Source organism: Melanaphis sacchari, unplaced genomic scaffold, assembly GCF_002803265.2.
Source record: "Melanaphis sacchari strain LSU unplaced genomic scaffold, SCAv2.0 Contig271_pilon_pilon, whole genome shotgun sequence".
Classification (NCBI taxonomy): domain Eukaryota; kingdom Metazoa; phylum Arthropoda; class Insecta; order Hemiptera; family Aphididae; genus Melanaphis; species Melanaphis sacchari.
The window spans coordinates 114,469-141,039 of record NW_020271144.1 but is presented as its reverse complement, the minus strand read 5'-3'; the positions used below and the strand labels follow the sequence as shown (position 1 = coordinate 141,039).

The window sequence follows — 26,571 nt, the reverse complement described above, 5'->3', positions numbered from 1 at the left end:
CGGGGGGGGAGAGATATATCGGCGCGGAGACGATATCGGATGCTGCGGCGCGGGGACCGTTGCCGTTGGTAACCGTTCGGACGCAATCATGTGTAAAGCTCGCGCATTTACAATCCGCGCCCGAATGTATGTATATAATATATATGTGTATACGTATACATATATATACGTATATTATGTACGGTGTGGTGGTGATGGTGGTGGTGGTCGTCGTCGTCGTATACATTATTTTGCGTCCGGGACGAAATCTCGGGATGGAAAACGGTCCTTTATCCTTTCCTTATATTCTTTCTATTTTCTCCCCACCTAACGCCTGCCCGCCCGCCCGCCCCCCCGCCAGCCCGCTCACACTTTCTTTCTCCTTTTTTCGTTTTTCGTTTTTTTTTTTCTTTCCACCACACCCGGGAATAAAGAGGAGTTTCCTTTTTATCGGACGGCAATATAACCTCCACTACCCTCTCCTTGAGCACCCGATAGCCAATATATGTACACGTTTCTTTTGCCACCGGAGACGGGATTGCTTTTCGATTGGCCCACCATAGCCGACTTTTTTTTATTTTTAAGTTTTTGCAACGTGGCTCTCCTCCCATACGATACCTAACCGGCTAACCCCATCGCCGCATAATATTTTATCACATTGTATTTTGTATTATTATACACGCAGTTCTCTCCCATTCGTATCCATAAAATGACTGTATTATGGTATTTGTGTGAATATTATAACTATTATTATTATATGGCCCGAGTTGTTACAATAGTAATAAAAACGGTTGCAGAGACGTGTACTGACAAACAATGGTTCTTTTATATAATATTTTATTATTGTTTTTTGTTTTAACAATACAATATATTTATATAATATAATGTTAATTGGGTTAGACTCGTCTTATATCGGACTTATCCGCAAAACGTTAAGACGTTGTTTTATAATCACATGATACTCCTGTATTATAGGTGCTCATAATGACAAAAGTTCTGAATTTTAAACTCATATCAATATGACAACATCGTTTTCGTCTTGACTGTACGTGCAGCTGTTATTTTTTACCTGAAACACTAATCGGCAATATGTTTTTAAATAACGATATAATAACAGAATATACATTAAGACTAGTAAAAGTATATACACATAACTTGATTATTTATGGTTTAAGGCGATGTAAGTTCGTGATAAGAACGAGTGTGCTTTCATAGCTGAACTGCAAATAGTAGTAATAAGCGGAAAACGAACAATTCTCAACAACGTACTAAAGTGCTGAAAAAAAAACTCATATTATTAAAAGTTTTAACAGTCAAACAAATCGTTTGTTGAACAAACACGTTGAAGGCAGTTCAACATATCACCATTTGAACGTATTGATCATATGGTATGAGTATCCAAAAAAGTTCAACGTGATCCTTAATGTATTACGTTTCCAACAAACCTGTGAACAACAAACATAATTTTATAACCAATGAAACGTAATAGATTAAATTTATCCACAATATTATGATTGTCTATAATATATTTATTATAACAAAAAAAATTGAAATATGCATTTATAAAATTCGTATAGTGTTTATCAAGGTTTATAATAGAACCGTTTTTAAAAGGCTCATACTAAGAGTCAACTCAAGAAAATTAAAACGTAACCTACATGGCTACAGCCTTATGAATTATTTAGTTACAAGCAATTAGCCCAAATAATAAATTCGTGAATATAATATAATAATTAAATTACACAACAATTAATAACAACAGTAATTATTTCTCTGAAAATAATTAAGTAAAAAATATATTTTTCTTTTTTCTAAAATAATATAATTTATGAACATTGTATCATTTTGTTAATTAACGATTCGGTCCATAGAAATGAAAATGTTATACATTATTTATAAACACTTAATTACGGAGAATATAGAAAATTAAAATACCTACTTGAAAATAAATCATAATTTTTACTTTTATTTACTTATAATTTATATATTTATTATAATAACATGTTAAATAATAAATCTAAACATTAATTTAAACGTGTAGTTTAAGTACATTTTTAGATAATTTAATTAGAAAAATTTAAACATTAACACACGATCTTTTAACTAAGTGATTTATATATGTTATTATTTACTGAAAATTTAAATAGTTCAAGCACTTTACATATTTTGAATGAATATTTAAGTATGATACCCGATAAGTATTGTTTGTATTTTTTACTTATTAGAGCACGACATATCCAAATAGATATAATAGTTTACATTAAAATACATAAAAAAAAAAAATATATTTATTTTTTTTTGTTTAATAAATGTGTAATATATAGTCTGACTACTGTCCTGACGAAGTACTTCCATTGGGAGATACCCATATAGTAGTCTAGAATAGGTACTGCATCTGATGCAAATCATATGTAATTGGAACGCATGCTTTAGTAAGTACATGAAAAAATGTAATTACTAATCATGTATGTTTTGTCGTCAGTCATCTTAAAGTCTAGGGCGTTACTCGATTTCACGAGCAGGTGATGCAATATTCAAATTAAATAATATAACACCTTACACCTGTTTGTATGTAGTATATATGCAAGCAAATCCACAACAATTGATCAAACGTACCTATACATAAGTCCATAGGTAGAAATTACATTCATGGCTTGTTTAAAACTTATTAAATCTCGTTAAAAAAATACAATAAGACATTACGTTCTTAGTTCCCTAATCAAACATGACGTTCACTGCACAGTGGCAATTAATTCACGAATGACACTCAAAGTCAGAATAAGAATTCAAAAGCGTTGAAGTTCGTAAAAAAACTCCTCTTGTTCGATTCGACGACAACAGGCATTGTCGATATCGAAAATGTCACATATACGTATATATCCACAGATTCTTTTATTGTATGTCGTGTGTTAGTTCCACACTCCACGAGTATACACAACAACAACAGATGTGAGCGAAGCGTATTGAAACAAATACGTTTTCAATTATATAGATAGTACGTTACTATCGTTAAAGCATATATAGGTACCCATTTTGTATTAGCAATTAATTGAAATGTGCGCAGAACTCGTTACTCAAATGGCTTGCAGACGGTTTCTAGACGACCAAATTTCGATGGAAAAAAGTCAGAAAAACGACGATAAACTTAACCTCACAGAGCACACAGAGTGCATTCGAGACGTGTAGAAATTAAACATCACGCGGCGCAGGGCATCGATATAGCGTCTTCGGCGGCCACGGTTAACGCTTATGAAACAGATGGGTATATGATAACTAATAATAATGATATTATTATCATACATTGTATAGGCACTTGTTGTAGACAATGACGTAGACAAACGCTTAGACGGAGGATGTTACGACAAATATGAATACGCCGTCGAGAAACGTGTGCGATTGGACACGGGCGCGCGGACGGGAAAAATTTGCATTCCCACGACTGTCAACGGCGACGACGACGGGCGAGAAAAAATCGCACACACGACGTGTATAATAATATGATATATATATATATATATATATATATATATAAACTGACATCTAGCCATATATGTATTTATATATATATATAGTAATAAACGACGATAATAATGACCAACGTCCCAACCATGGGCGTAGCGATGTCGGTGGACTGGCGATTTTTTTTTCCGCAGCCTCTTCCGCCGCCGCCGCCGCCGCCGTCGTCGTCGTCGTGTCGTTACGCACCGGTGGGTGGTCCGTCACGTTTCGTTCCGGCACACGGAAATTAACCCGAACAGATCCGATTCGTCATTATCATTACCATCATCACACCCTGTTTATTATTATTATTAAATTATATTATATCGACACACACAGATTGTGTTCGATTGCTACGAGATATTCTATTTTTTGTTGTTATTATTATTATTTTTTTTTTTTTTTTATTTTTTTTATATATATATATATATCGTTCCTCCTTTTCCTCGCGCGTTTCGACTGTACACCGTATAATAATAATAATAATAATATATCGTATTGTGTCGTCGCCGCTACCGTCGACTTCGATGTCCGTTTACGCTGTAGTCCGTTCGTCACTATACCTACATAATATACTTCGTAGGTTATAAATGATTACAGCACATAATTCGCCCCTGGTCTGGGCTATTGCTTTCGTTATTATATACTATATATTACTGATACATCTATATACACAGTGTTCTCTCTATACGTGTATGACCAATACTGATCAGTAATGAGTAATAACCTTTTCCATTTCCTGTCCGGACGGTTCTAAAAGAAAAAAAAACCATCAAACTATATAAACCTAATACTTTATACGCATTATTCTTGCGGTTTATATAGGTAGCTATATTGATGTATAATACATTTTACCGCGAGTGCGCCAATATAAATTTTCAAGACGAAATATCGAAAAAAAAAATCTTAAAACTAAATACTTATACCAATATATAAATGCCGGACAAATAAATATATTTTAATATACCTTTACGTCGCGTGTTTGTGCGATAAATTTCGACCTTTATATGTCACGAGTTGATTCCTATTAATAGTGATTTATAACACAGGCGTACTTGAGTAAAATGTTCGAAGTGATGAAAAACTTCTATACGCCCAACAGTTAACTATAAAACAGCTGTTTCTGTACATACTATGTTGAGTAACGATATGCCAATTAATCGTATTCTTGACCCATATATTTTATCAACTATCGAGTTTTTAATCATTATATAGAAAAAATTAGAACAATGTAAATTGCATTAATTTTACTTAATGTCTTAATGATCATAAATAACTCTGGAACTAAAACTTTTCCAATTTATTTCTTTCATACTTTTGACAAAAGAATTTTTAAGAGCCATATTATTAAAAAATTCTTTAGAAAATATAGAAATTGTATGTTAGTCACTCGTATCGCTTTAACGTAGTCTGGTTATGTATTATTATCATACATTTTAAACTTTAAAATAATAATAAATTATCAACCTTTAAAAATGATTATAAGCAACGCTCTTCCAAGTCAAATAATTATGAGCACATTGTTAGGTTAGGTTAGGTTTTAAATCAAAAAAATAATTTGTAGAAAAATAAATAGCAACATACCTCATCTTACACTAAATCTAACGTTGAATATTACTATAAATCCTGACTATATGTTAAATAAAACGCTAAAATATATAATATTATGCGTCATAAATATATGTATAATGTATATTATTATATAATACCATAAAAACTCCTATAAATTAACATCCTTAAACAATACTATAACTAATAAACCTCCTGTCATTAACCATATCAAATAATTCCTTGTGTGGGGAACTTATAAAATTATTCAAAAAGCTTTATAAAGAGTGTATAATCATTAGCTATAGTCTGTGCTTATACTTTAAACCATCAATAATTGATAATGTCTAATTACAATTCAGTACTACAAAGTTATTAATATAACTTAATAACAAAATTAGGCAAGTCCAGATTCAAAAAGAATGTGTTGTATACTTGTATGGTAATTAGTAAACCGGTTAAATTTAGCAAGATAATTTAAAAACGACACGTTTAAATTCCAAATTTTGCAAAACTATAAAATCATTTTTTTTTTTTTTTTTTTAATTCTTACATTTTGTTAATAGGTCATAGAGTAATAGTAATAGATTGAACGGTCGTTGTCTTGTTCTCCGGTGTAAGAATAATCACTTAGATATTTAACAACTTCTAAAATGTACAGACTTGATCCGATGCGACGATGCGAGTAATGAAATATTGGTCAAATAAGAGCAGGACCGAACAAGACAGAAACTCGAAAATGGTTTCCATCACACCTCCTTCATTGTAATATCATATTTGTATGTGTCTACATACGCGATACGTCATAATAAATATCATTATCCTTAATATATATTATAATACAACAACACCATCCCATGCGTTGCGGTAGCCCTCCGCGCGCGCGCGCGGCCGCGTCGCTTAAGGTATAGGTATAGTCACAATCACACGAGTTAACCAACCTTGACAATCACACCGTGCACGTACTACCCTTTTCAAATTAAGTCACATACCGTGTATAACCTCATTAAAAATTATGACAGGTAAATCAGGTGGCTAGTATAGGTTATCACACGCCGGCGGTGGCCAACACACACACACACACACACACACACACACATACATGGCATTCTGATAACAATGGATACCGAATAAGATACGTGTATAATAATATTATTATTATTATTTTATATGTATGTGAACGAGCTATTTGTCATTATTACGACAACACTAAGACGTCTGTCTCATCATTCTCTCTCCCTCTATCTCCGACCCACACTATTCCCTTTTTCGTTTGTTCCGGCAAACATCATAATATAATAATAATAATAATAATAGAAATAATAATAATCGTATTGTGTATAATAATATCTACGAATACTACCGTAGTGCCGTCATTGTTGAACATAATGATATGTATACACATATTATTATTATTCCATCATATATTATATTATATTACATTATTATTATTGTTGTTATTGGGAATGCTACTTTTTAACGGCCGTAACGCGCTGGTCCGGAGAGGGTACACCCGCCGCTATATATTTTTACTAAACGCACCCGACCGACGCGATGACGGATAGTAATGAAATGCGGTGGAAAACGGTCCACGCCGCACACTGCTGATGCAGGATCCGTCGTTGTCACTATCAGATTGAGTTTTTATCCCTCTACCCCACCGACGAAAAAAAAAGCATGTCGAAACGGCATAATCATAATAATATAAAGATTATAATAACCTCATTCCGACAGAATTGGAAACGTTTTTATCAATCATAGTTTCCACACACAGTCACACACACGCGCACACACATAACAAATGAACGATAGGAGGGACGGCGACGACGAAGATGAGAGATGGAAGCAAAAAAAAAAAAAAAGGAAGACCAATTAAATTATCGTCTATTTCGATTTTCTCCTTTATTCAGTTATATTATTATTATTATTATTGTTATTATTATTTATTAATACTAGCTGTATACCAATGGTATTGTTATTTATATGTTTTCAACGGTCACGATTAGGAAACGCGAAAGAATCCAAACGAAAACATTATAATACGATACGTTATTATTAGACACGTGTAATAAATCGGATGGGCAAAAGAAAGAAAAAATGCACTTAAATGTAGATCACGTCCGTTGTATCCGTCCGTGCGTCCATTTTACCGATATTTTTCATCTGGCAATTATCGCTGGGCACACCATTCGGGTTGTCGGCCTGGGTGACTGATCAGTATCCTTAACCCAGGATTTCTATGGATCGGAAATTACTATACACGTAGGTACCACGGTTATATATTTTTAAAAACTCGACAATAAAATTTAATGGTTGTTTCTGTTTCCTCATATCCGCAATTACAGGGATATGCGAATCAATTTTCAATTTAATCTGTTATTTCTGCAGCAGGTATACCGACATAATACCGCCATTTTTTCGATTTAAATTTAACGAGTTAATTTATAATATACAACTAAAAAAAATAATAATAAAAATGTACGCTCATTTTGTAGCTTAAACGGATTCAATGCACGTAAATAACTAAAATTTAATTATAAAAAAAATTTTTTTTAACCTAACTAGATAAGTTTAAAATGGCTGCAGTTTACCTTTTTTACAACTCGTTTGTGCACAAAAACACAACTTATTTGCGCACAATAGAAATTTTTTCTCAAAAAAAAAATTACCCACATAAAGGCCACACATAATCTGCGTATATACCTTCAAATTTTCGAATTATTTATTAGCAGGGCTGTGCATTTAATTCACTAAAAAGTGTTAAATGTATGCTTGTATTTTTGCACTAAAAACAGGCAAAATCACACTAAAAAATTTAAAAAAACATGCAAATGCATTGAATTCACAACGTTGTTCATTATTCATTAGTGATGATAGAAAATTATTATACTCTACACCGTTTTCCTTCACCCTTTATAAAGGTTAAGACTTACTATGTAATCATATTCTGGTATCTAGACTGGTGGGTTTAAAAATGCTGTTTGAGTTGTTATATTTAGCATATAGTTTCCTAATGGTCAACAAGTCATCATTATTTAAAATATTGTTGATTAAAAAAATAAATAATTTTAATTATAATTACAATATTTGTTTTTACAATCAAGTCTTTAAAACAATACATATTAAAAACTAAGTTCAAATAATACATATTTATTACATATTGGTTGGCGTTTGCATTAAATATGTTAAAATGTCAATTTTTTTAGATTTTTAATCTGAGTATATAATATTTGAAGTTTTAAATTTGTCCCACACGACTCATGTACTTGGCGAGCACAATAATCGCGATTATTGTAACGTATTATTACTGTTAGGTGAAAACTGATGATGAACCACGATTGAAAATAATCCTTATACTTTAAGATATCCTGTACATCCAAAACTATACCTACAAATAGGTTTCCATTGTTCACAATTTTGTGCGCAAACGAGTTGTCGCAAATTTATAAAAGCTATTGGTATGTGCGTAAACAAGTCTGAACCGTTTAAAATATTTAAATATAACATATAAATAAATAATAATATTGTTTTAACGAAAAAAAATTATTTTTTATAAAATGAATACAGTTTATAGTTTTAAGTGTAATTTAGTTTAGGAATATAAAAATTAAATAATCCGATTATCTGTAACATGGTTACTTTATACGTAGCTACTAGTTAATAGTTAAATATGTACATATTTGTCAAAGTCACCGAGTATAAATATATATAGTATAATATACGTAATATAACATATTATAATAATAGGTGTTTTCGTCCTTATTCTCTCATTGTCATCATTTTCTTCCTAAAAATCGCCAAATCTAGAAAGTCTAGCGAGTAAACGGAAATCCGATACGGATCCACAGTAACGAGTTAAGCAATAATAGCCTCCGTTATATTTGAACGCCTAAAGTTTATAAAGGGCTAAAGTTTAAAGCTTAAATGTTTCAATTGGTACTTTATTGCTTTGATAAAAATCAAAATATTAGGAAATAAAAATCAGCTAGCTAAATTATACAACAGTATAGGTACCTAAATAACAATTTGTTTCCTTGACTTCGGTGACCTTTATGGTTTTGTTTTTCATGACAAAAAAAATGTATGAATGTTCTAGTATGCATAAAAAATTTTGCATCCACTAAAAGGTATAAATTTTTTATTATTATTGTACCTAAATTCCAATAAAATAATTTCTATTCGTATAAACACACTTATACAAATTTATATGAATATTTAAGTTATAATTAATTGTATATCTTAAAATTGTGACTGGGTGCTTGAAATACAATAATATAATTTAATATTATTCAATAGTAAGAAAAGTTTCTATTTGGTGTAACGACGTAAAGATCAAATTTTTTTAAAAAATACTTGTTATTGTACAACGATAAAATATAAACTTAAAATTACGGCAATAATTTAATAGTGGTGAAATATTAATTTAGAAATGAGTTTTGACGATAGTATATTATAGTAATTATTACTCGTAAAGGAAATATATTACACATACAATGTGCGAGACAACAACAAACATATCGGATTACGAATTTCAAGTACACCCCTCATAGGTAGTTGTAGGTATATAATATATTTATACATAGAAATACTTAAGCTATATATAAAGAACCTTCATTACGTTGTGATAGCATTCGACACATCCGGTCGCCCGCAGTAGTTTTTGCTAATCGGGACCCGCCAAAAAGCTCGTCGCTCGGCACGTTCCCTTATTTCGAAAAGATTCCTTCCGGACTACTCCTTCTCCTCCACTCCTCCAATACACACACGCGCACCCTTAACCTCACCCGTATGAGTATATATACCCGTCTATCCTCCCCGTCGAGTCCTCCCTGCTACTAGTCCTCCGCCCCGGACTATTACCAATCCCAGGGTCAGTTATAATTGGAATGATATCTACGGCCGGACAGGATATATAAGCATCTTTTTCCCTAACATGAAGCCAATCAAAGCGGTAAGACTTTTTTTTCTTATATATATAAACACACACACACGTACTCACACACGAGACATGACGGTGTCTTTATACCCACGCGTATCTCATCCGCTTGGATGTAACTCCACTGTCCTCTCATTCAAGAAGTTTTAATAACTACACGCACACAAACACGGATACGAATATCGACGAACTGGGTTTTCTTAAATGAGATAAATATAATAAAATACTAAACGCTGTAGGAGGGATAGAAATCCGGAAAAAAAAATAATTAAGAAAATAAAAACACGCACTGCGATGGCGCATGCTAATGCTTCCTGGTTTCTAAAATTAAATTTAAACATATCACCATTCATCTAATAAAATGTAATATTTAAAAATCTGCTGCTCAGACTACGTAGGTATTATATACATCTATTTTTAACGAATTAATAAATGTAAATAGTAAACTAATTATATGTATATTTACAGTGAAATATATTTAATTATAGTCACACCGATTACGGGGGTTTACCTATATATTAAAAATATTGTAAAATAATATTTAATTTTTTTTTAATCAAACAATTTATTTTTATTGTAGGCGTTGTATAATATATTAAGCATAACACAATAATTGTATGAAATTCGCGGCGGAATTTTACAACAACAATATTACTCGTGTATTATGTGTGTATATACAATTATAGATTTATAAATAATAGTGACATGGCGCGACAATTTATAGAAGCCTAACCTAACCTATAACTGGATGTCGGAAAACAAGCGATTCAAGTTTTGATTCAATTCGTGCACCGAAAACTCATGTGTGGTATTCGTATTACCGATTGAAAATTATAAACGAAATATCACGGTCGCGTATACACGTAATATCATTACATTTTTATTCGCGTTGACAGAACTCGTGTTACGAGTCACTCGAGTCACATACACAGAGCCAAACACGTACACACGAGCACACCTTCACTTGTATACACGCACGCACGCACACAGACTTACATATATAATATAATGTATTGTATATATGCACATTTATACATTTATACGCGCAAAATCCTAGGGGAGTGGCGGACCGACGAAAGGAGTGGCTTTTGCAGCACAAAAGGGATTTGTGCCCGGCCGAGGGGAACGCGATGCTTTATTCATGCGGCGTATCTGGCCGGGACCTTTGAACTTTTTGCAACGACGACGATCTAAGAATAAATACATATTGAGCGTAAAGAAATTTGTCGGAGTGCGGACGTATAACGGTGCGGGCGATTGCACCCCCCCCCCCCTCCGGCTGTAACTACGTAGCTACGGCGACAGCGGCAATATAGAACTTTTCTTTTATTCATGTTTTCCACCAACAAACCCCTTCCCACTTCTCGCTATATAGTACCACGCCACTTACACGCGTTGATCGATTTTTTTGTTATTTTTTTATTTTTTTTTAGTTTTTTATTTTTTTTGTTATCAGATTTGTCAACGAAGCGAACTCAAAAACATTGTATCACACCATAACCGATATCCAACACTTAACAGTCATCTGCACATGATCTACCAACAATTCTCACAACACCGGGTCACCGGATCCGTCTATAGGATACATCCAAGTTAAACGCATTATCGGTTGTTAATATTGTGATATTTCAACATGGTAATATCTATTCATTTATTTTATTGTTTTTTTTTTTTTTTTAATATACACGTAGAATTATATCCAATTTTTACAATTTAACAATATACAAAAATTTTATTTCAAATTTAGACTCTTATTGAAATTCAATGATACAAATAATCTATTTACAAAAACGATATTTATTTTTTACGATCCTTATTGTCTGAAAAATAATTTTTATTTTTTACATAGGTAAAGTGTGATTGATTCGTAGGTACATAACACTTAATAGTTTCAATTTTTCTATTATAATAAAAAAAAAAAAAATAATACAAAATTGAGTTCCTCCTAAACGAAAACTTGTAAATTCTATAAGGATCGTCTCGATTGACTATACGTTATATACTCAGTGGCATAATTTCAATTTTTCCATAGAAAGGTAAAAATTAATTACAAACCAACTTTCTGATCGTTTGACCCCCAGATCCGACGCATGACAGTCCACACTGTACGCATTAGTCTTGATGCAGAACTTAGCTGGTATTCATATTATTGTATTATTTCAGGCATTAAACCATACGCGATACGCATACCTACTTTTAGCGTAACTAATATTATTATTCATTACTATAATTAGGCGTAATGGTTGTATGAATACATTTTACAATTTAATGTAATTTATTTAAACATATATTTTTTATCATAGAAATAATTTATAATGAAAGTATCCAAAAGTTATAGAAAAATCGTCTTTATTATCTTTATTATAAATAATAATTTTTTTTTATATGAATTTTTGGTACAATAATATAATAAATTGTGATGCGAACCAAATAAATATGTAAAAAAAAAAGGCGAGGCATAGGTAAGCATAAATAAATGATGATTGTACATAATATAAATTTTGTACTATAAAATAATTAAGAAATTTAACCAATGGGGAAGTACCTGTTACCTATTATTTTTCATTTGTTAATTTTTTTTTATAATTTAATATAAATAATATTTTATATTCAATAATAAATTATAACAATTATTATAAATGATGACTTTACTTTAATACAATAAAGAAAAAATAGTAAAGTAAAAAATTTAAATTGAATTCGTCAGAATCTACATATATAAACGAGTATATACAATATTAACTCATAATAATTGATAATAAATATTATAATATTTTTAAATTAAAAACAATTGTTTATATTTATAGAAAAAATACTAACAGTTAAATTATTATTTTTTAAAAGATAAATTTCATGAGATAAATTGTTTGTAAAATACTAAGTTTATTAATAGACTAATAATTACTAACACAATTAAAATTTTTTTTAAATTTTGCTCACTTTGATGCAGGTCAATATATATTACTAGTATAGATTTAAAAATTAAAAGAAATAATGAACCAACTTATTCGAAAAATTAACCAAAAAGAGACTTTTTTCATCAAAAAATTATTAAAAAGTTATGCTTTATTTATAGGCAGTTTTAAAAAAATCGTTCTCGATTTATTTGATACATATACAATTTTGACCACTTTTATCATAAAACTAGGTACCTCAAATAGTAGAAACGTATCAATAAACTCACACACTACGTATAATAAATTGTAAGACTTGAAATAAGCTTAATGTATTTAAATATTACTATAATTCTATGTTAAGTCACTGTATAAATGATTCGTTGGTTGTAAAAACTATCATCCATCAATATATTAATGTAAGTTTACTCTTATCAAATGGTTGCTTATGGGAGTTAAACTTAATGGCAATAGATGTTAAGTGTTCAAAGGTGTCTGCGTACACGATCAAACGGCATTTATTCCCTCTCTCGCCAAAGGAAAAAAACCCATATCCTTTTCCACTCGTAAACGTTCGAAATAAACCGAAAGGGCGATTATCCCTTATGTATAAAGCTCCCCGGGCTTTTAAACGCTTTGGTATTCCGATCGGTCTTGGTCCGGCTGACAGACCCCAAAAACCGACACGTCATCATATACACATAGACTGGGTAGGGTCCAGACATTCAAATCCTCTTATTTGGACGTCTCCCTGTTCTTTTCTACATTTTCCTTTCTTCTATGTCTTCACTCTCATACACGCACATTTCTCCTAGTGACCCTTGGCAGCGGCTGGGGAGCAATTGTTACTGGCCTTGAGGGGTCATCTATTCTGAAAGTTGCAATCCCTAAAGGCTATGTCAATTCGTTTTTTCTCATACATTTTCTTTTTTTGTTTGCTTCTGCGGAGCCCTCTGTGTATCCTTAGGCACCTTTGTCCACCCGCTTTATATGACTCCCAATATTATTATCATGACTATACCATTATTATTATTATTATTGTTTCCAGCAAAAAGATTACACCTTCTGGATTTTCCCTTTGTTTTACAAGACCATGACAGTTTTCCACCCGACGTGAATCGAATCCTAAAATTCCATTTGAACAGCACTGCAGTCAACCAATGAATGACACTATCATGAAAATAATAATCGAATATACGTCTGTGAGTTAATTCCCACTATTGTGTTCGACCATCAAACGATTTGAATGGGTCCTTTGAGAACTTACAAGAAACACATAGCGTTTGAAAACTACATTATACTATATACTAATAATTTGGGTTTAAAATTGTACGTGATTATTAAAGAAAAAATTAATATTTGAGCTGAATTAAAAAAAAAAAAAAAACCATTCTATTAATATTATTTGAGTATATATGTTTAAGTTAAAAAGATTACTCTAATGTTTTAAATTTGATGTGTGTGCGTGTGTGTGTGTGTGTGCGTGCGTGTGCGTGTGCGTGCGTGTGTGTGTGTGTGTGTGTGTGTGTGTGTGTGTGTGTGTGTGTGTAAAAATTAAATAAAAAAATTGTATCGTGGTATTATTATTATCGTTATTGAAAAACTTAAAAAACTAAGATGAAATACTTTATGGGTGGTTAGCGTAATTCGTTGACTAATAGTATATCGCATATTCAAGTTTATACGGTGACAAAATAAAAATGACATATTTTCCATTATACTTCTCTTTTGAAGCGAGTGTGGCTAACGAAGCGATTAGTTGCCGACAAAAAAAAAGACACCACAAATTGAAATCTAAAAATCCACTTGTCCGTAATAGATATTCTGTTCTCACACAGTTTCGCTTAAATTGGTCGTGAAATATCGGCACACATACACTTAACAATCACAAATCATATACAACAGTAATATAATAAGAGCGAAAAAAATACAAAATATAATAATGGAACAACACGTCTTTTTATTCCTATCAATCAGATGCCATTATACACGGATGTAATGTAGTCTAATTGAATATAACTGTAACTGTCCAATATTCTGGGTCGTATGCAGTTTAAAATATCAAAGTATATTTTTTTTTCTCCAATAATAATGTTTTCTCCATATTCCCCTTCCAGTAGTTATAACGTATAGCATAATATATCTGAATGTGTATAGTGCTTTGATCTATCAATACTAAATGTATAAAAGTATACGAAAAGCTATATAACTTTATATTATATACTTGAATTTAAACCCAACCAATAAAACAATTTAGATTGATAAATATTTTTATGACGGAAGTAATACCATAGATTGAGCCAATATAACAGAGCATCTATAAATTACTTCATGAAAGGAAAATAATTAATAAATATTAAAGAATACTAAAAAGACAAAGTCGATTCACTTTTTGTTAAAATATTACACTTATATTAATTGTATTAATGATTAATATGATAACGTATTTTCAATTTTAGAGGTGCCTACTATAATAGTGCAAGATTATATTTAAATCTAAAATGTATTATTAGTTATTAATTTTTTTGAACAATGAATTCATCGTAATAAATTATTTGTACCTAATAACAAAATAACGACTTTATTTACGAAATATCAGTTATTTGCTCACTGATTTGACTTATTCATCCGTTGCAAATTTACTCTTTTTATTTCAAACCCTCTTCACGAAAGGTAATAATTAATTAAATCATTTTTTAGTTTCAAAATGGCAACCATCATACTTAGTAAACCATTTTGGAAAATTCATTTGAATTTTAAATAAAATTTAAGAATGAAATTGTGCCATTTATTTCAATGAACTCAAAATTTGTGATCTTTCATTGTTGTGCATTTTTAAAAACTATCAATTTTAATAAGCACACAATTCTCTTTTCATTTGTATCCCCAAGATTTATACTTATAAGTTATAGTCTACGAAATATATCAGTTATATAACTCGACATCTGGTAGTATTTACTTATTATGGAGTATAACTATTATAAATTAAAAATATTAAAAATGTTTATTTATAAAATATAATAAATTTAATTCATAGTGTTAATAATGGGTCGGTTAATTTAAAAAAATATTATAACATTTTTAAAAAGTTATGAAATGTATGCATAGACAATAGAATAATATTTGTAATTGAATTTTAAACTAAAGTCATTATAAATAAATTAATAAAATATTAAATTATAACTGTTCGTTAATTTTATTGTACATAGTATTTAACACAAAATTTTAAATATATTAAAAACAATTACATTAAATTATGCATAATAATTACAATTTTTATCCTTAATTTAGAGATATATATCATAAAATTTTTACAGTAGTACGGTATATATTTATTTTTAAAGTTTATTTTAAATTTAATAATCTGTGAGGCAAAATTAGAAAAATAAGTGAATATGAAATATGGGATCATAAATAACGAGATTGAAAAATCTCCCATTTTACAAAAATGTAATTTATGAAATTGAAAATAACTATTATTATCAGCTAATATTCATAAATAGTATTTATAATTTAACCAGATACTTTAGTTGATTTAAAAACTTGAATTTTGAAATAGTTTAATTCATTAATAATAATTTATAATTTAAGTATGTCGTATGGATATAAATTTTTTATTTTAGTTACGACAATTACGCTCAGAAAACAAATTAATATGATTCTATTAGTACAAATATACATGGGTGACGTTTATATCGTTAAATTAAGTGCCAAAATAACATAGTTCCTACTTAGTATGTATTAATACTTTCTAAAGAATGATAGATTATTTTTAGGGTAAAATTATTAATGTCGAAGTAAAAATAAATGAAACACTAAAATCTTCAAAATAAATCGGCTAAGAAAACATCAAAATAATTATAATAACTTAATTTTATAAAAAAAGTGTTATAAACTTATAATGAATGACATAGTTGGATATTTTCTTTTAGCATTAGTTATGTATTTTTAGTTTCCATACGTCAATACAAATTCTATACAATAAATTATAAAGGAATTGTTATAATTAACTAATAGGTTTCCCCATATTTTTTATCCGATAATTAAATCGGAATTTTCTTGTATAATACTGACATTTTTCTTAACATCTATTATAAAATTATAGATTACATATTATTTCTTCAACATATTGATAAATATAATATTATTTTCAACAAAACGTTTTTAATGTACAACTTCAGTGACATATTTTCATTTTGTTGAAATATACCGATGAATTCTATCTGAGTTGTCGACTACCCGGCCTAGGGCGTCAAACACAGAGATGAAAAAAAAAAACTTACTTACTACAGCTGTAGACATACAAGCATCAAACAGAAGATAACCCTGTTTGGCGACGAAGAAAACTCCGTCCCTCAGAGGATTGTTTATCACATTGTGGAGAATGTAACTAAATTCTTCTTCTTTTACCCCCTACCCCAATGGACAAAGCTCATTCTTTTGTGTAATAAAATCGAGACGGAAAAGCAATTTCTTTAAAGAAAAATCTGAGTTGTGTGGGTATGTGCTTTTTAACGAATTCGTATGGGTTTTCCTTCTTTTTACTTCGACAAACAGTTGTCTAACGAACAGACTTGTTTGTCTTTTGATATATACCCATTTTCTAACAGACTGGTAAAAAAAGAAGCGGTTACGGTTTAATTAAGCTTAAGTTTTACTTTGGGTCGAGTCACTCGCTTGATGGAATTTCGAACGCGCAGTTTAAAAGAAAAAGTTTTTGACATTTCCGTCTTATCGTTTAATTATTTCCAATGTGCTATTGACTAATACATATATATATTGGAAAACAAAATAGAGTATCTTATGTGAGCGAATCATTGAAACCACTAACAAAAGCATTCTCGTTTAGAAAACATCTTGGATACTTTGAAATAGAAACAGATAAAAGTGATTTTAAAAATTAAAAGTTTCAAGTTGCCTTATATATGAAATGTTTAGACTTTCGTCGATATTATTACTACACTTCATTCATCAACCTTTTTAAGTAATAATTATTTAAATTTTAAAAACATTGAATACCTTCGTTATTTAATACAAATCGTGATGTGTTTTAAGTTTTAATTTTAACATGAAACATTTTAATGAAACTCACATTGGATATGACTAAATTAGAATTCATCAATTATTTCACTTCACTTTCCTCGGTAGAATAATTAAGACTATCTACCTGAATTAAATTAAAGTTGAAAATTATGAATTTAGTATTCATCATCATATTAAAAATGATTCTCAAAGAAACTAGATTAACTAGATACTTTTTATAAATTAATTTTAAAATTTTAAGTTATTTTAAAATAATTGTTAAATCAAGATTTCTTAAATAATAACAAATAATTTTACTTAAATAAGTACGATCATATTAATCATGTCCTAGTTTTAAAACGACATTATATTCTAAAATTAAATATTTGAATTTGTTAAAAATACCATGGTATTTCTTAAAATAAATAGATTAAAGTATTTTTAACAAAAACAAACTTTATTTACTATAGAAAATCCAAAACAAGACATTGATTTTAATAATTAAATGTAATTAAGTTTGTATTATTTTTATTTATTTTTTATTTTTATTATCTTAATGATAAACTTTTATTATTTTCTGAATTACAATAAATTAACCAAATTAAATTTTTATTTTTAATTAAACACAGAAAATATAGCCGTTTTCAATTTCTCAGTATTTTTTTCTATTTAATTACTAAACTTCAAGAACTTGTTTAAGATTATTTAGTTATTAAAAAAAAAAAAAATAAAATCATTAATTTACCATATTATTATAGGTACTTATATAACGTTGAACCAATTGGTGGGTGATGGGGGGGGGGGAGAGACACACAGAAGAAAACTCCGCGGAAATTGCGATTTAACAAGTAACAATCGGGCACGGCGTGGTTAACCATCAGTTAATTTCGCTAACCGATCCTTCTAAACACGTGGTGCCCCGAACACGGGAAGAAGAACTATGAAAGAATGTAATACGGGATTAAATATTTTTCAACAAAATTTTAAAAATATGATATGAGAAAATCGTTAGACGATTTTCAATTCCTTATTTGACAACATCTCACCCGTTGTTATTGACCATGATGAATGGACGCATCGTTTTTCAACCAATTAAAATTACCGATTCGAATACAAGGATATTTTGCGTGACGGTTGAGATATATATATATACATAAGTGTGTGTGTGTGTGTGTGTGTGTGTGTGTAATATAACACCTATATATAATGCCTATAACGATATTGCACACGGTGCGTAAATGTAAACCGAAGGGAAAGTCGATAAAGAATTAAAGCCCGGACGGCCGGCTCTGGCTGATGGAAATCAGGAAGCGATCGTTTTGGCCAGTTGCCAAGCAACCAGCCCAGCTAACGGCCAATTTGCGATTAGCGCACACTAGTACAATCGTTTTGCACACTTTATCCCGACCACCCCATCGACGGTGTATGCACGTCATCCGTCGTCGTTTAACTCCCGAACGACCAATAATTTATTGCGCGAACCGGCGACCGACGAGACGGATTTCCCTGTTGCACTCGATTTTTATTAGTACATATTATTACATTATACACTCACTATTAATCGGTCGACAACGATTGAATATAATGTGTCGTCGTGTGATTATTGATGATACCATCCTGTCATTACGCTCGTACAAAATCATATTATAATAATATACTACACCGTGCACGGTGCGCGCTTTTGAAATTTGAACTGCGGGACGGGATTACATAATGACGATCCTGAAGATTTTGATTTAAACGAACAGCGTAACAGACGGTTTAGTCTTACTGTTATTCTTTGGCTGTCAGTGCCGTCACTATATAGAATAAGCACTCTACGAGTTTCGAGAGCTACCTACACTTTTAAATGTGATCAGTAACTATATATACGACCTGAACATAAGGAAAATCTACAGACCATTGCCGTGCTAAGAACACTACAGTTCTGCAGAAATCTGCTAAATCGGGTTTTTTTACTTCGCTTAGAAATGTTCTTCGAATACAACGATTTTATCACCATTTTCAAATTTGCAATGAGATAATACACCTACAGCGTAGGACTTACACTATGCATGGGGGCACGCATTGAACTTGCACTTTTCTCGCGTATTGTATTAAGTATTAAAATATGTGAAGGTGTCAAGTATGCGTTAACACAGGTCGTTTATGTTTTTTTTAAAGTATTTAAATAAAAACTTTTGTTACACGGCGTTTTTAATAGGCTTTTTAGGTACACCACTGTCTAGAGATGGTTTTCTCGGTGTCGTATGAGTACTATGATTTTACTACACATCATAATAATATAGTATCTACGATATCAGTAGATATGTCGAGTAAGTTAAAATCATTAAACAATAAACAGAATAGAATGTCTAATTTAATTTTAGATATAACCACAAGAAAATAAAATGAACTCGTTAAGTAGTAATAATTACCAATAGTTTTTATTTATTAAAAAAAAAAAAAAAAACCATGATTGAAGTTTAAAATTTGTAAACAAATAATTATTTGTAAGACAATCTCAATCAAAGTAATAAACCTATTATTACTACTATTCATTTGACGACATGATTACTCGAGAAGTATCGAGTCCTAACCACTACAATAGACGCAAAAATAATGTACGTCTGAAGCTAAACACAACCGAACCAAGAAAAATCGATGCTAAATATTTATATGAATTATTAAAATATAAAATAGGTAATATGTATAGGAATATTAGGAATGCCTAAAAAATTATCCATAAGTTTATAACATACGTATTGTTATTTATTAATATGCATAAGTAATAATATTTTCAAAATATTTGCAGGCTAAAATAATTTTGTATTTTATTACTCTTATATCATATATAATACCACAGTATACTATGACGTTGTAAAATATCCTAATATAAATATTTTAAATAAACTTCCTATTGAATAAAATGCTAACTGTATATCGAATTTATCTACATAAAATATATCTTATTTTTTTATATTATTTGCACTACTTTATTATCTTAAAAAAGCATCATTTGGTAATATTAATAATTTAGAAATAGTAATAATATCTCTATATACATTTAAAACAGTTAATTAATATGATATATTATGCATATCATACGTTTTTAAAAGTAAGAATGGATTTGTTTGTTTTTAATATTAATACATAGTTTTAAAAAAATATTTTAATTATCCAATTTTTTTTTTAATTACTTACCATAATATATTAAATCGCAGTCATTTCTTGGTCTTTTTTATTTGTTCACAGTGCAAACAGAATATTGGGAGTCATCTAAAAATGAATTAATAAAAATTTCAAAAAATTTGTTTGATTATAAAAATTATTACATTTATTACAATGATTTGATAAGAAATATTTGAAATGTTAATATTAAATATGATAAGATATAATTTGTGTGTATTATTACATTTGTAACTTTATTCTAACATATTTTATAAAAATGTAACTAATAAATTATAATACACATAGTAAACATATCAATTTATCAATTTTTATTAATTTTGCTGTGAAAGATTTTACAAAGAAAGCTATAATACAAATAAACTGTATTTAAGTTATATTTAACACTAGCATTACAATAATGAAAACTAATAATAGTATACACTTAACATTGCATAAGAGGTACTTCTTGTGGAACTGTGCTGTGTTTAAATTAAAAACTGATTTTTAGCGTATGTATTTACTATACATGGTCAGTACAAAACGCTAATCTATTCGTATTTCTATAGCCATATGTAATGTGTCATTAAAAATAGATTTTGTTGCTTGTCCATCACATTATGACTGACTTCTTATGTGGGTTATATTGGTGTGTTATGTATGCAATGTGCAGTGATGTACTTGAAATATAATTAGAAAATGGCAAGAAATTTCAATATATCTTATAATATCTTAAAAAATTACCCACGCATGTTCAAATTATCGATCACATTATTTTAGTGCATGAACATCGTAATATTTTTTAACTATGCAAAAATAATCCTATTAAAATTCCTTATATAGGCGTTGTTCTTTTTTGTTTTCCTATAACTTCCAATAATAATGTCATAATTCATAATCCACTATACATTATACTATTCTGTCGACTCTATACATATACACAACAGAACGTTCCACAATTTTCCGATTATTATTTTTATTACTATCCGCATTAGTGATGCATGGTTGAAAAATCTTTGCGAATTTGTTTCCCTATCATAAAGCATTGGTCGGTTAACGGGTAGGATAGTGAGTGGAAAGGGAGCACATTATAGTATATGGCCCATTTATCATCACAGCAGGTGTATATTGCTGCGTGTTCGTGCTCTCATTTAAGATTCCGCTCATAACTTTTATTATTATACTTTTTCAGAATTAATACGATTTTTCATCTTATATTACTTCATTGTAACTAGAACCGTACATCTTTCCATCTCTGTTTCCGGGACCGCTGCCTCGGCTTTTCATCCATCCCACACATACACGTACATATATATATTAAAAGCCCGTAGAGCTTTGGACGTTAATAAAAGCTTCGGCTCGCTGTACAATGCTAGAATTAAAACCGTCTTCATTGTTATTCTCGAAATGATTCCGGGCGGGAGACCTGTGAACCAAACAAAAAAGAAAAAGAGAATAAATAAATACGAGAGAAGAAAAACCGAGGAAAGACGTATGTTATTAAAGGCGATGGCGGTGGAGCTTGATAAAAAGAAAAAAAGGTCGGGACGTATGAGAAATGAGCTTGGACTACCCACCATTTATTTTTATTTTTTTCAGTCGTATATACGTAATATGAAATACGAGGGAAATGTTCTTGCCTAGATTAAACTCTCGGGAAAACGACAATATGTCACGTGCATCTTTCGTGCCTTTTCGTTACAATAATAAATTCTACATAGTACACAAATTTAAAAATCTACATTTATTTTAAAGTCTTATTTACAAAGAATTCAAAACTTTAATTAAATGTTTATCGTAAAATGAATAAATATATCGTAAATAAATAATAGCAAGTAAATGCGCTAAAAATTAAATATGATAAATTTTATAAGTGTGACAATATCGAATGCAACGTGAATTTATTAAAAACAAATAACTTGTAAATGGTTGTACCTATAAGTCTATACTAAGCAGATCTACAAAAAATAAGTAATTACAATTATTTGATTTCGTACGTGATACGTTACTTAATAATAAAACAACAAAAATTTAACTATGCCCTAAAATCTCTAAAAAAAATTATGTGTTTAAATTATAAATAAGTAAAATTTAATTTAAAACTATATTATAAATTATAATATTGAAAAATAATAAAGTATTTATTTTTTTAGCAAAATACCTATAAATAATGCATTACTAAAATATAACTGATATTTTAAAATTATTTTGGAACAAAAATATTTTAATTGGTGACGAAATTCATTTAGTTAATATATCAAAATATAAATACATCAATAGTTTTTCTCAAAACAACTTGCTAATAATTAAAAAATATTATTAGAACCAATTTAATAAATGACCTGGTTTTAAATATTTTTTTAAATAAAATTTTATGGTGCTATTTTTAGATTAATTGAGTATGTAAAAAATACATTACATTCATGGACGTGTACGGTTTAAAATATAAACTATACAGATAGTCATTTGAGACGGAATTTTAGCTTTTGTAAAAATTTAAAATGTTGACCGTGTTACAATTATAAACATGTTCAAAAGAGTGATTAAATTTCAATTTACTTGTGCCATTTTAGAAAAACAATTATTTGTTTTGCAGTCTTTAATAAAATATAATTTATTTTCTGAATTGGTTCAAAATATGTTCATCGTAAAAATGTTTACTTTATTCGTTACAGTAACTCAATTTCGCCACAAAAAAAAGAACTTAGTCCACACACCAAAGCTTATTCTTCATATACTCGGTATCTACCACTGAAAAGTACACTTAAAACCCTTGTCTACTTACTTTAGCCATTTTTAGAAACACGCACGTAACATTTTCAAAACTTTTTTATATAAAAATACGAACTTTTTTTTTTTTAAATTTATTCAAAACAAAATTCAGCTTAAATCGACTTATTTTCAACAGGCCCATACGATAATAATAACACAATAAATTACTGTTATAGGTACATATTACATTGACTTCCTATATTAGCTATAAAGTACATTAAATATCGATATACTTATTATATTTATAGAAAAATCTATTGTAATGGGTTTTACTCTGTCTAGTGTTTTAAAAGACGACTTACCCTGGCCTACTTTTCAAGCGCAGAACCACAGGGGAGCGTTATTGGTGACCGCCCACTCACCATGGTGTTTTTAAAATAATACCATAATACCAAACAATATATATGTGATGTGTGTATAATATTTTATAATACACTACAGGTACTCTACGTATGCGATATAGTTTTTGAATAAATATTATTTTTTGTATCTTCTAAGAAAAAAAAACAAATTAGGAACTAAAAGTTACTATACAATTGTATGATAATATACATTATTTCGTTATTTTATAACTTATATGTTTAAACAAAAGCATGTATGTCGATCTATTAACTACATTCTTTGCTTAAATGCTAGGTGCCTTATTACTAGCTACATGCAAAATTTCAAGTGCTTTAAGTTATGTATCTTTTATCTGTTGACTAAAACTTAGTTAAGTCCACCACAGATGAGAAATTATTATTTTAATAAGCAATGTAGAAAATTTTAATGTTTTACCTATCACATATTGTCTACAATTTGATCATTGTAACTGAATTTAACTAAATTATATTTAATTATGATAAGCTTAATTTATATTTGACGAATTTTAGAAGGAGAATAATGTGAAAATTATTTATATATAAGAAGTTGGGTTCAAAAAATTAACAAAATACCTATACTACCTTATTAATTATTTATACCAAATGCATGCAAAAAGGCTAAAAATAATTCTTTGTAATATACCGTGTTTATATATAGTTACATAACATAGATAGTATTTAATAAAAAATGAAATATAAGTCACAAATTTTAGAAATTAATGACAATGTTATAATAATACAATTCCTAAAAATCATTTAGTAATAAATTATTAGGTTTTATAAAGAAGCTAGAGAAATCGTCAAATCTATTTATTTTAAAGAAATTAAAAACTTGTAAAATCCACTGTCGTATATCACAAATAAGTTTTTGGGTGGTTAAAAACTGCTGGTATTAGAACTTAAGGTTATGGATGAGAAAATAATTTGCATATAACACACTTTGGCGGATGAAATTATCCAATTCGCCGATCTAAAGAAAAAAATAAGTACTGAACAGGACCATAATGACTGTTTACAGTGTTGATATGAATCAAAAACTAAGTACGATAAAAATGTATGTGTCGCAAGCAGAGATTAATGGACTGCAGGGGATTTAAAAAATTTCACTAAGTTGTAGACGGTTGAACATCAATTACAAGATGCGTGAAATAAAATAGTTAAGTAAACGACCAAGTTAAAGGAGACACTTCATGAAACAACTAAAGCTTTATGCTAACGCTAAGAAAAAAATAAACTAGAAAAGAAAAACGAGTAAACTTAAGATTGAGAATTAACAGTAAAGTTGGTCTCAAACGTCAAATGTATTATTACGAAATTATGCAATTCAAAAATGAAAAACAGTATGCTCAAATCTTCGCTTACAGATCAAAATCGATCGGTCTAACTGTTGGAAGTGACGAAATACAAACTACAACAAGAAATGATTACTGTAAAGGATCAAGAATAACTTCTTGTTAGCAGTAAAAATTTTCACGGCAAAACGTGAACTTAAGAAGTTGGTAAAAAAAAAACCATTGGAACAAATTAAATAGATAAAAAAAGAATTAAATACGACTGTAATATGTCCGAAAAATTAAAATTTTAAAAATTTACTTTATTGAAACATTAAAACCGAAAGAATTATATAAAAATAAAATAACAATATAACCAATGTCAATGTGTCGAGACCAAACAAGTATTTTCATTTTAACTTTGTTGTACAAAAAAAGTATATTATTCTGTGCTAACTAAAATTGTATTAAATCAAAATTTGGCATGTTTGAATTTATCGGGTCCAGAACTCGGACATGATAAAAAAAACAGCTGAGTTTATGTTGCATTGGCGTGTTATAAGAAATAATAAAAAATTTTCCACACATAAGTCAAAATATGCCTAGTGAAGTTTATTGAAACCTTATGAAAGTGTAAGAATCACCTGATTAGAAATTATAATTTTGGACATTATTAAAAGCGTAGCCATATATATTTGCTATTTTCAAAAAACTACCCTTTTCGAATTACTTAAATTTTAAATATCTATAAACTTATAAGCATTATAATTTATTATTGAATTTTAAGCTGAACTTATAATACTATTAAATATTTCAAAAATTATGCGTTAACATTTAAAATATAGACTAAACGAGTCGATAATAAAAATTATTATTTATGTAAGTAAAACACAATATGAACAATATATGTTTATTATAAAGAAAAAATACCAAAAATCTACATCATAGATAAATCAATTGTTAATTTATGATATAAATCTGGATATGGTAATAAATTTTACCAAAGTATTATTGGCTTTTGCTTAAACAACACATATAGAATTTAATTAGAATTATGTGTAATAATTTTAAAAGGACTTATAGATATATAGTATTATATATATATAATACTATATATTGGGGTTTGATTATAAGCCTTTAAA

The 26,571-nt window shown here is 29.2% G+C and overlaps 1 long non-coding RNA gene across 9 annotated transcripts in view; it reads right to left on the bottom strand.

Annotated features, from left to right (window-relative positions):
• Nucleotides 1-799: 799 nt before the first annotated feature.
• The window catches only part of LOC112595378, a 61,405-nt gene continuing 35,633 nt past the window's right edge, over nt 800-26,571 (bottom strand). For 7 of the 9 annotated variants that reach the window (XR_003114709.1, XR_003114708.1, XR_003114714.1 and 4 more), the window contains 4 exons: nt 22,268-22,450; nt 21,061-21,135; nt 1,319-1,424; nt 800-1,255 (listed from right to left, as the gene is read on the bottom strand). This is a non-coding gene — a long non-coding RNA (uncharacterized LOC112595378). Of the gene's footprint in view, nt 1,256-1,318; nt 1,425-21,060; nt 21,136-22,245; nt 22,451-26,571 lie in introns of all 9 variants that reach the window. The other 2 variants (XR_003114710.1, XR_003114716.1) reach the window with 2 other exon arrangements.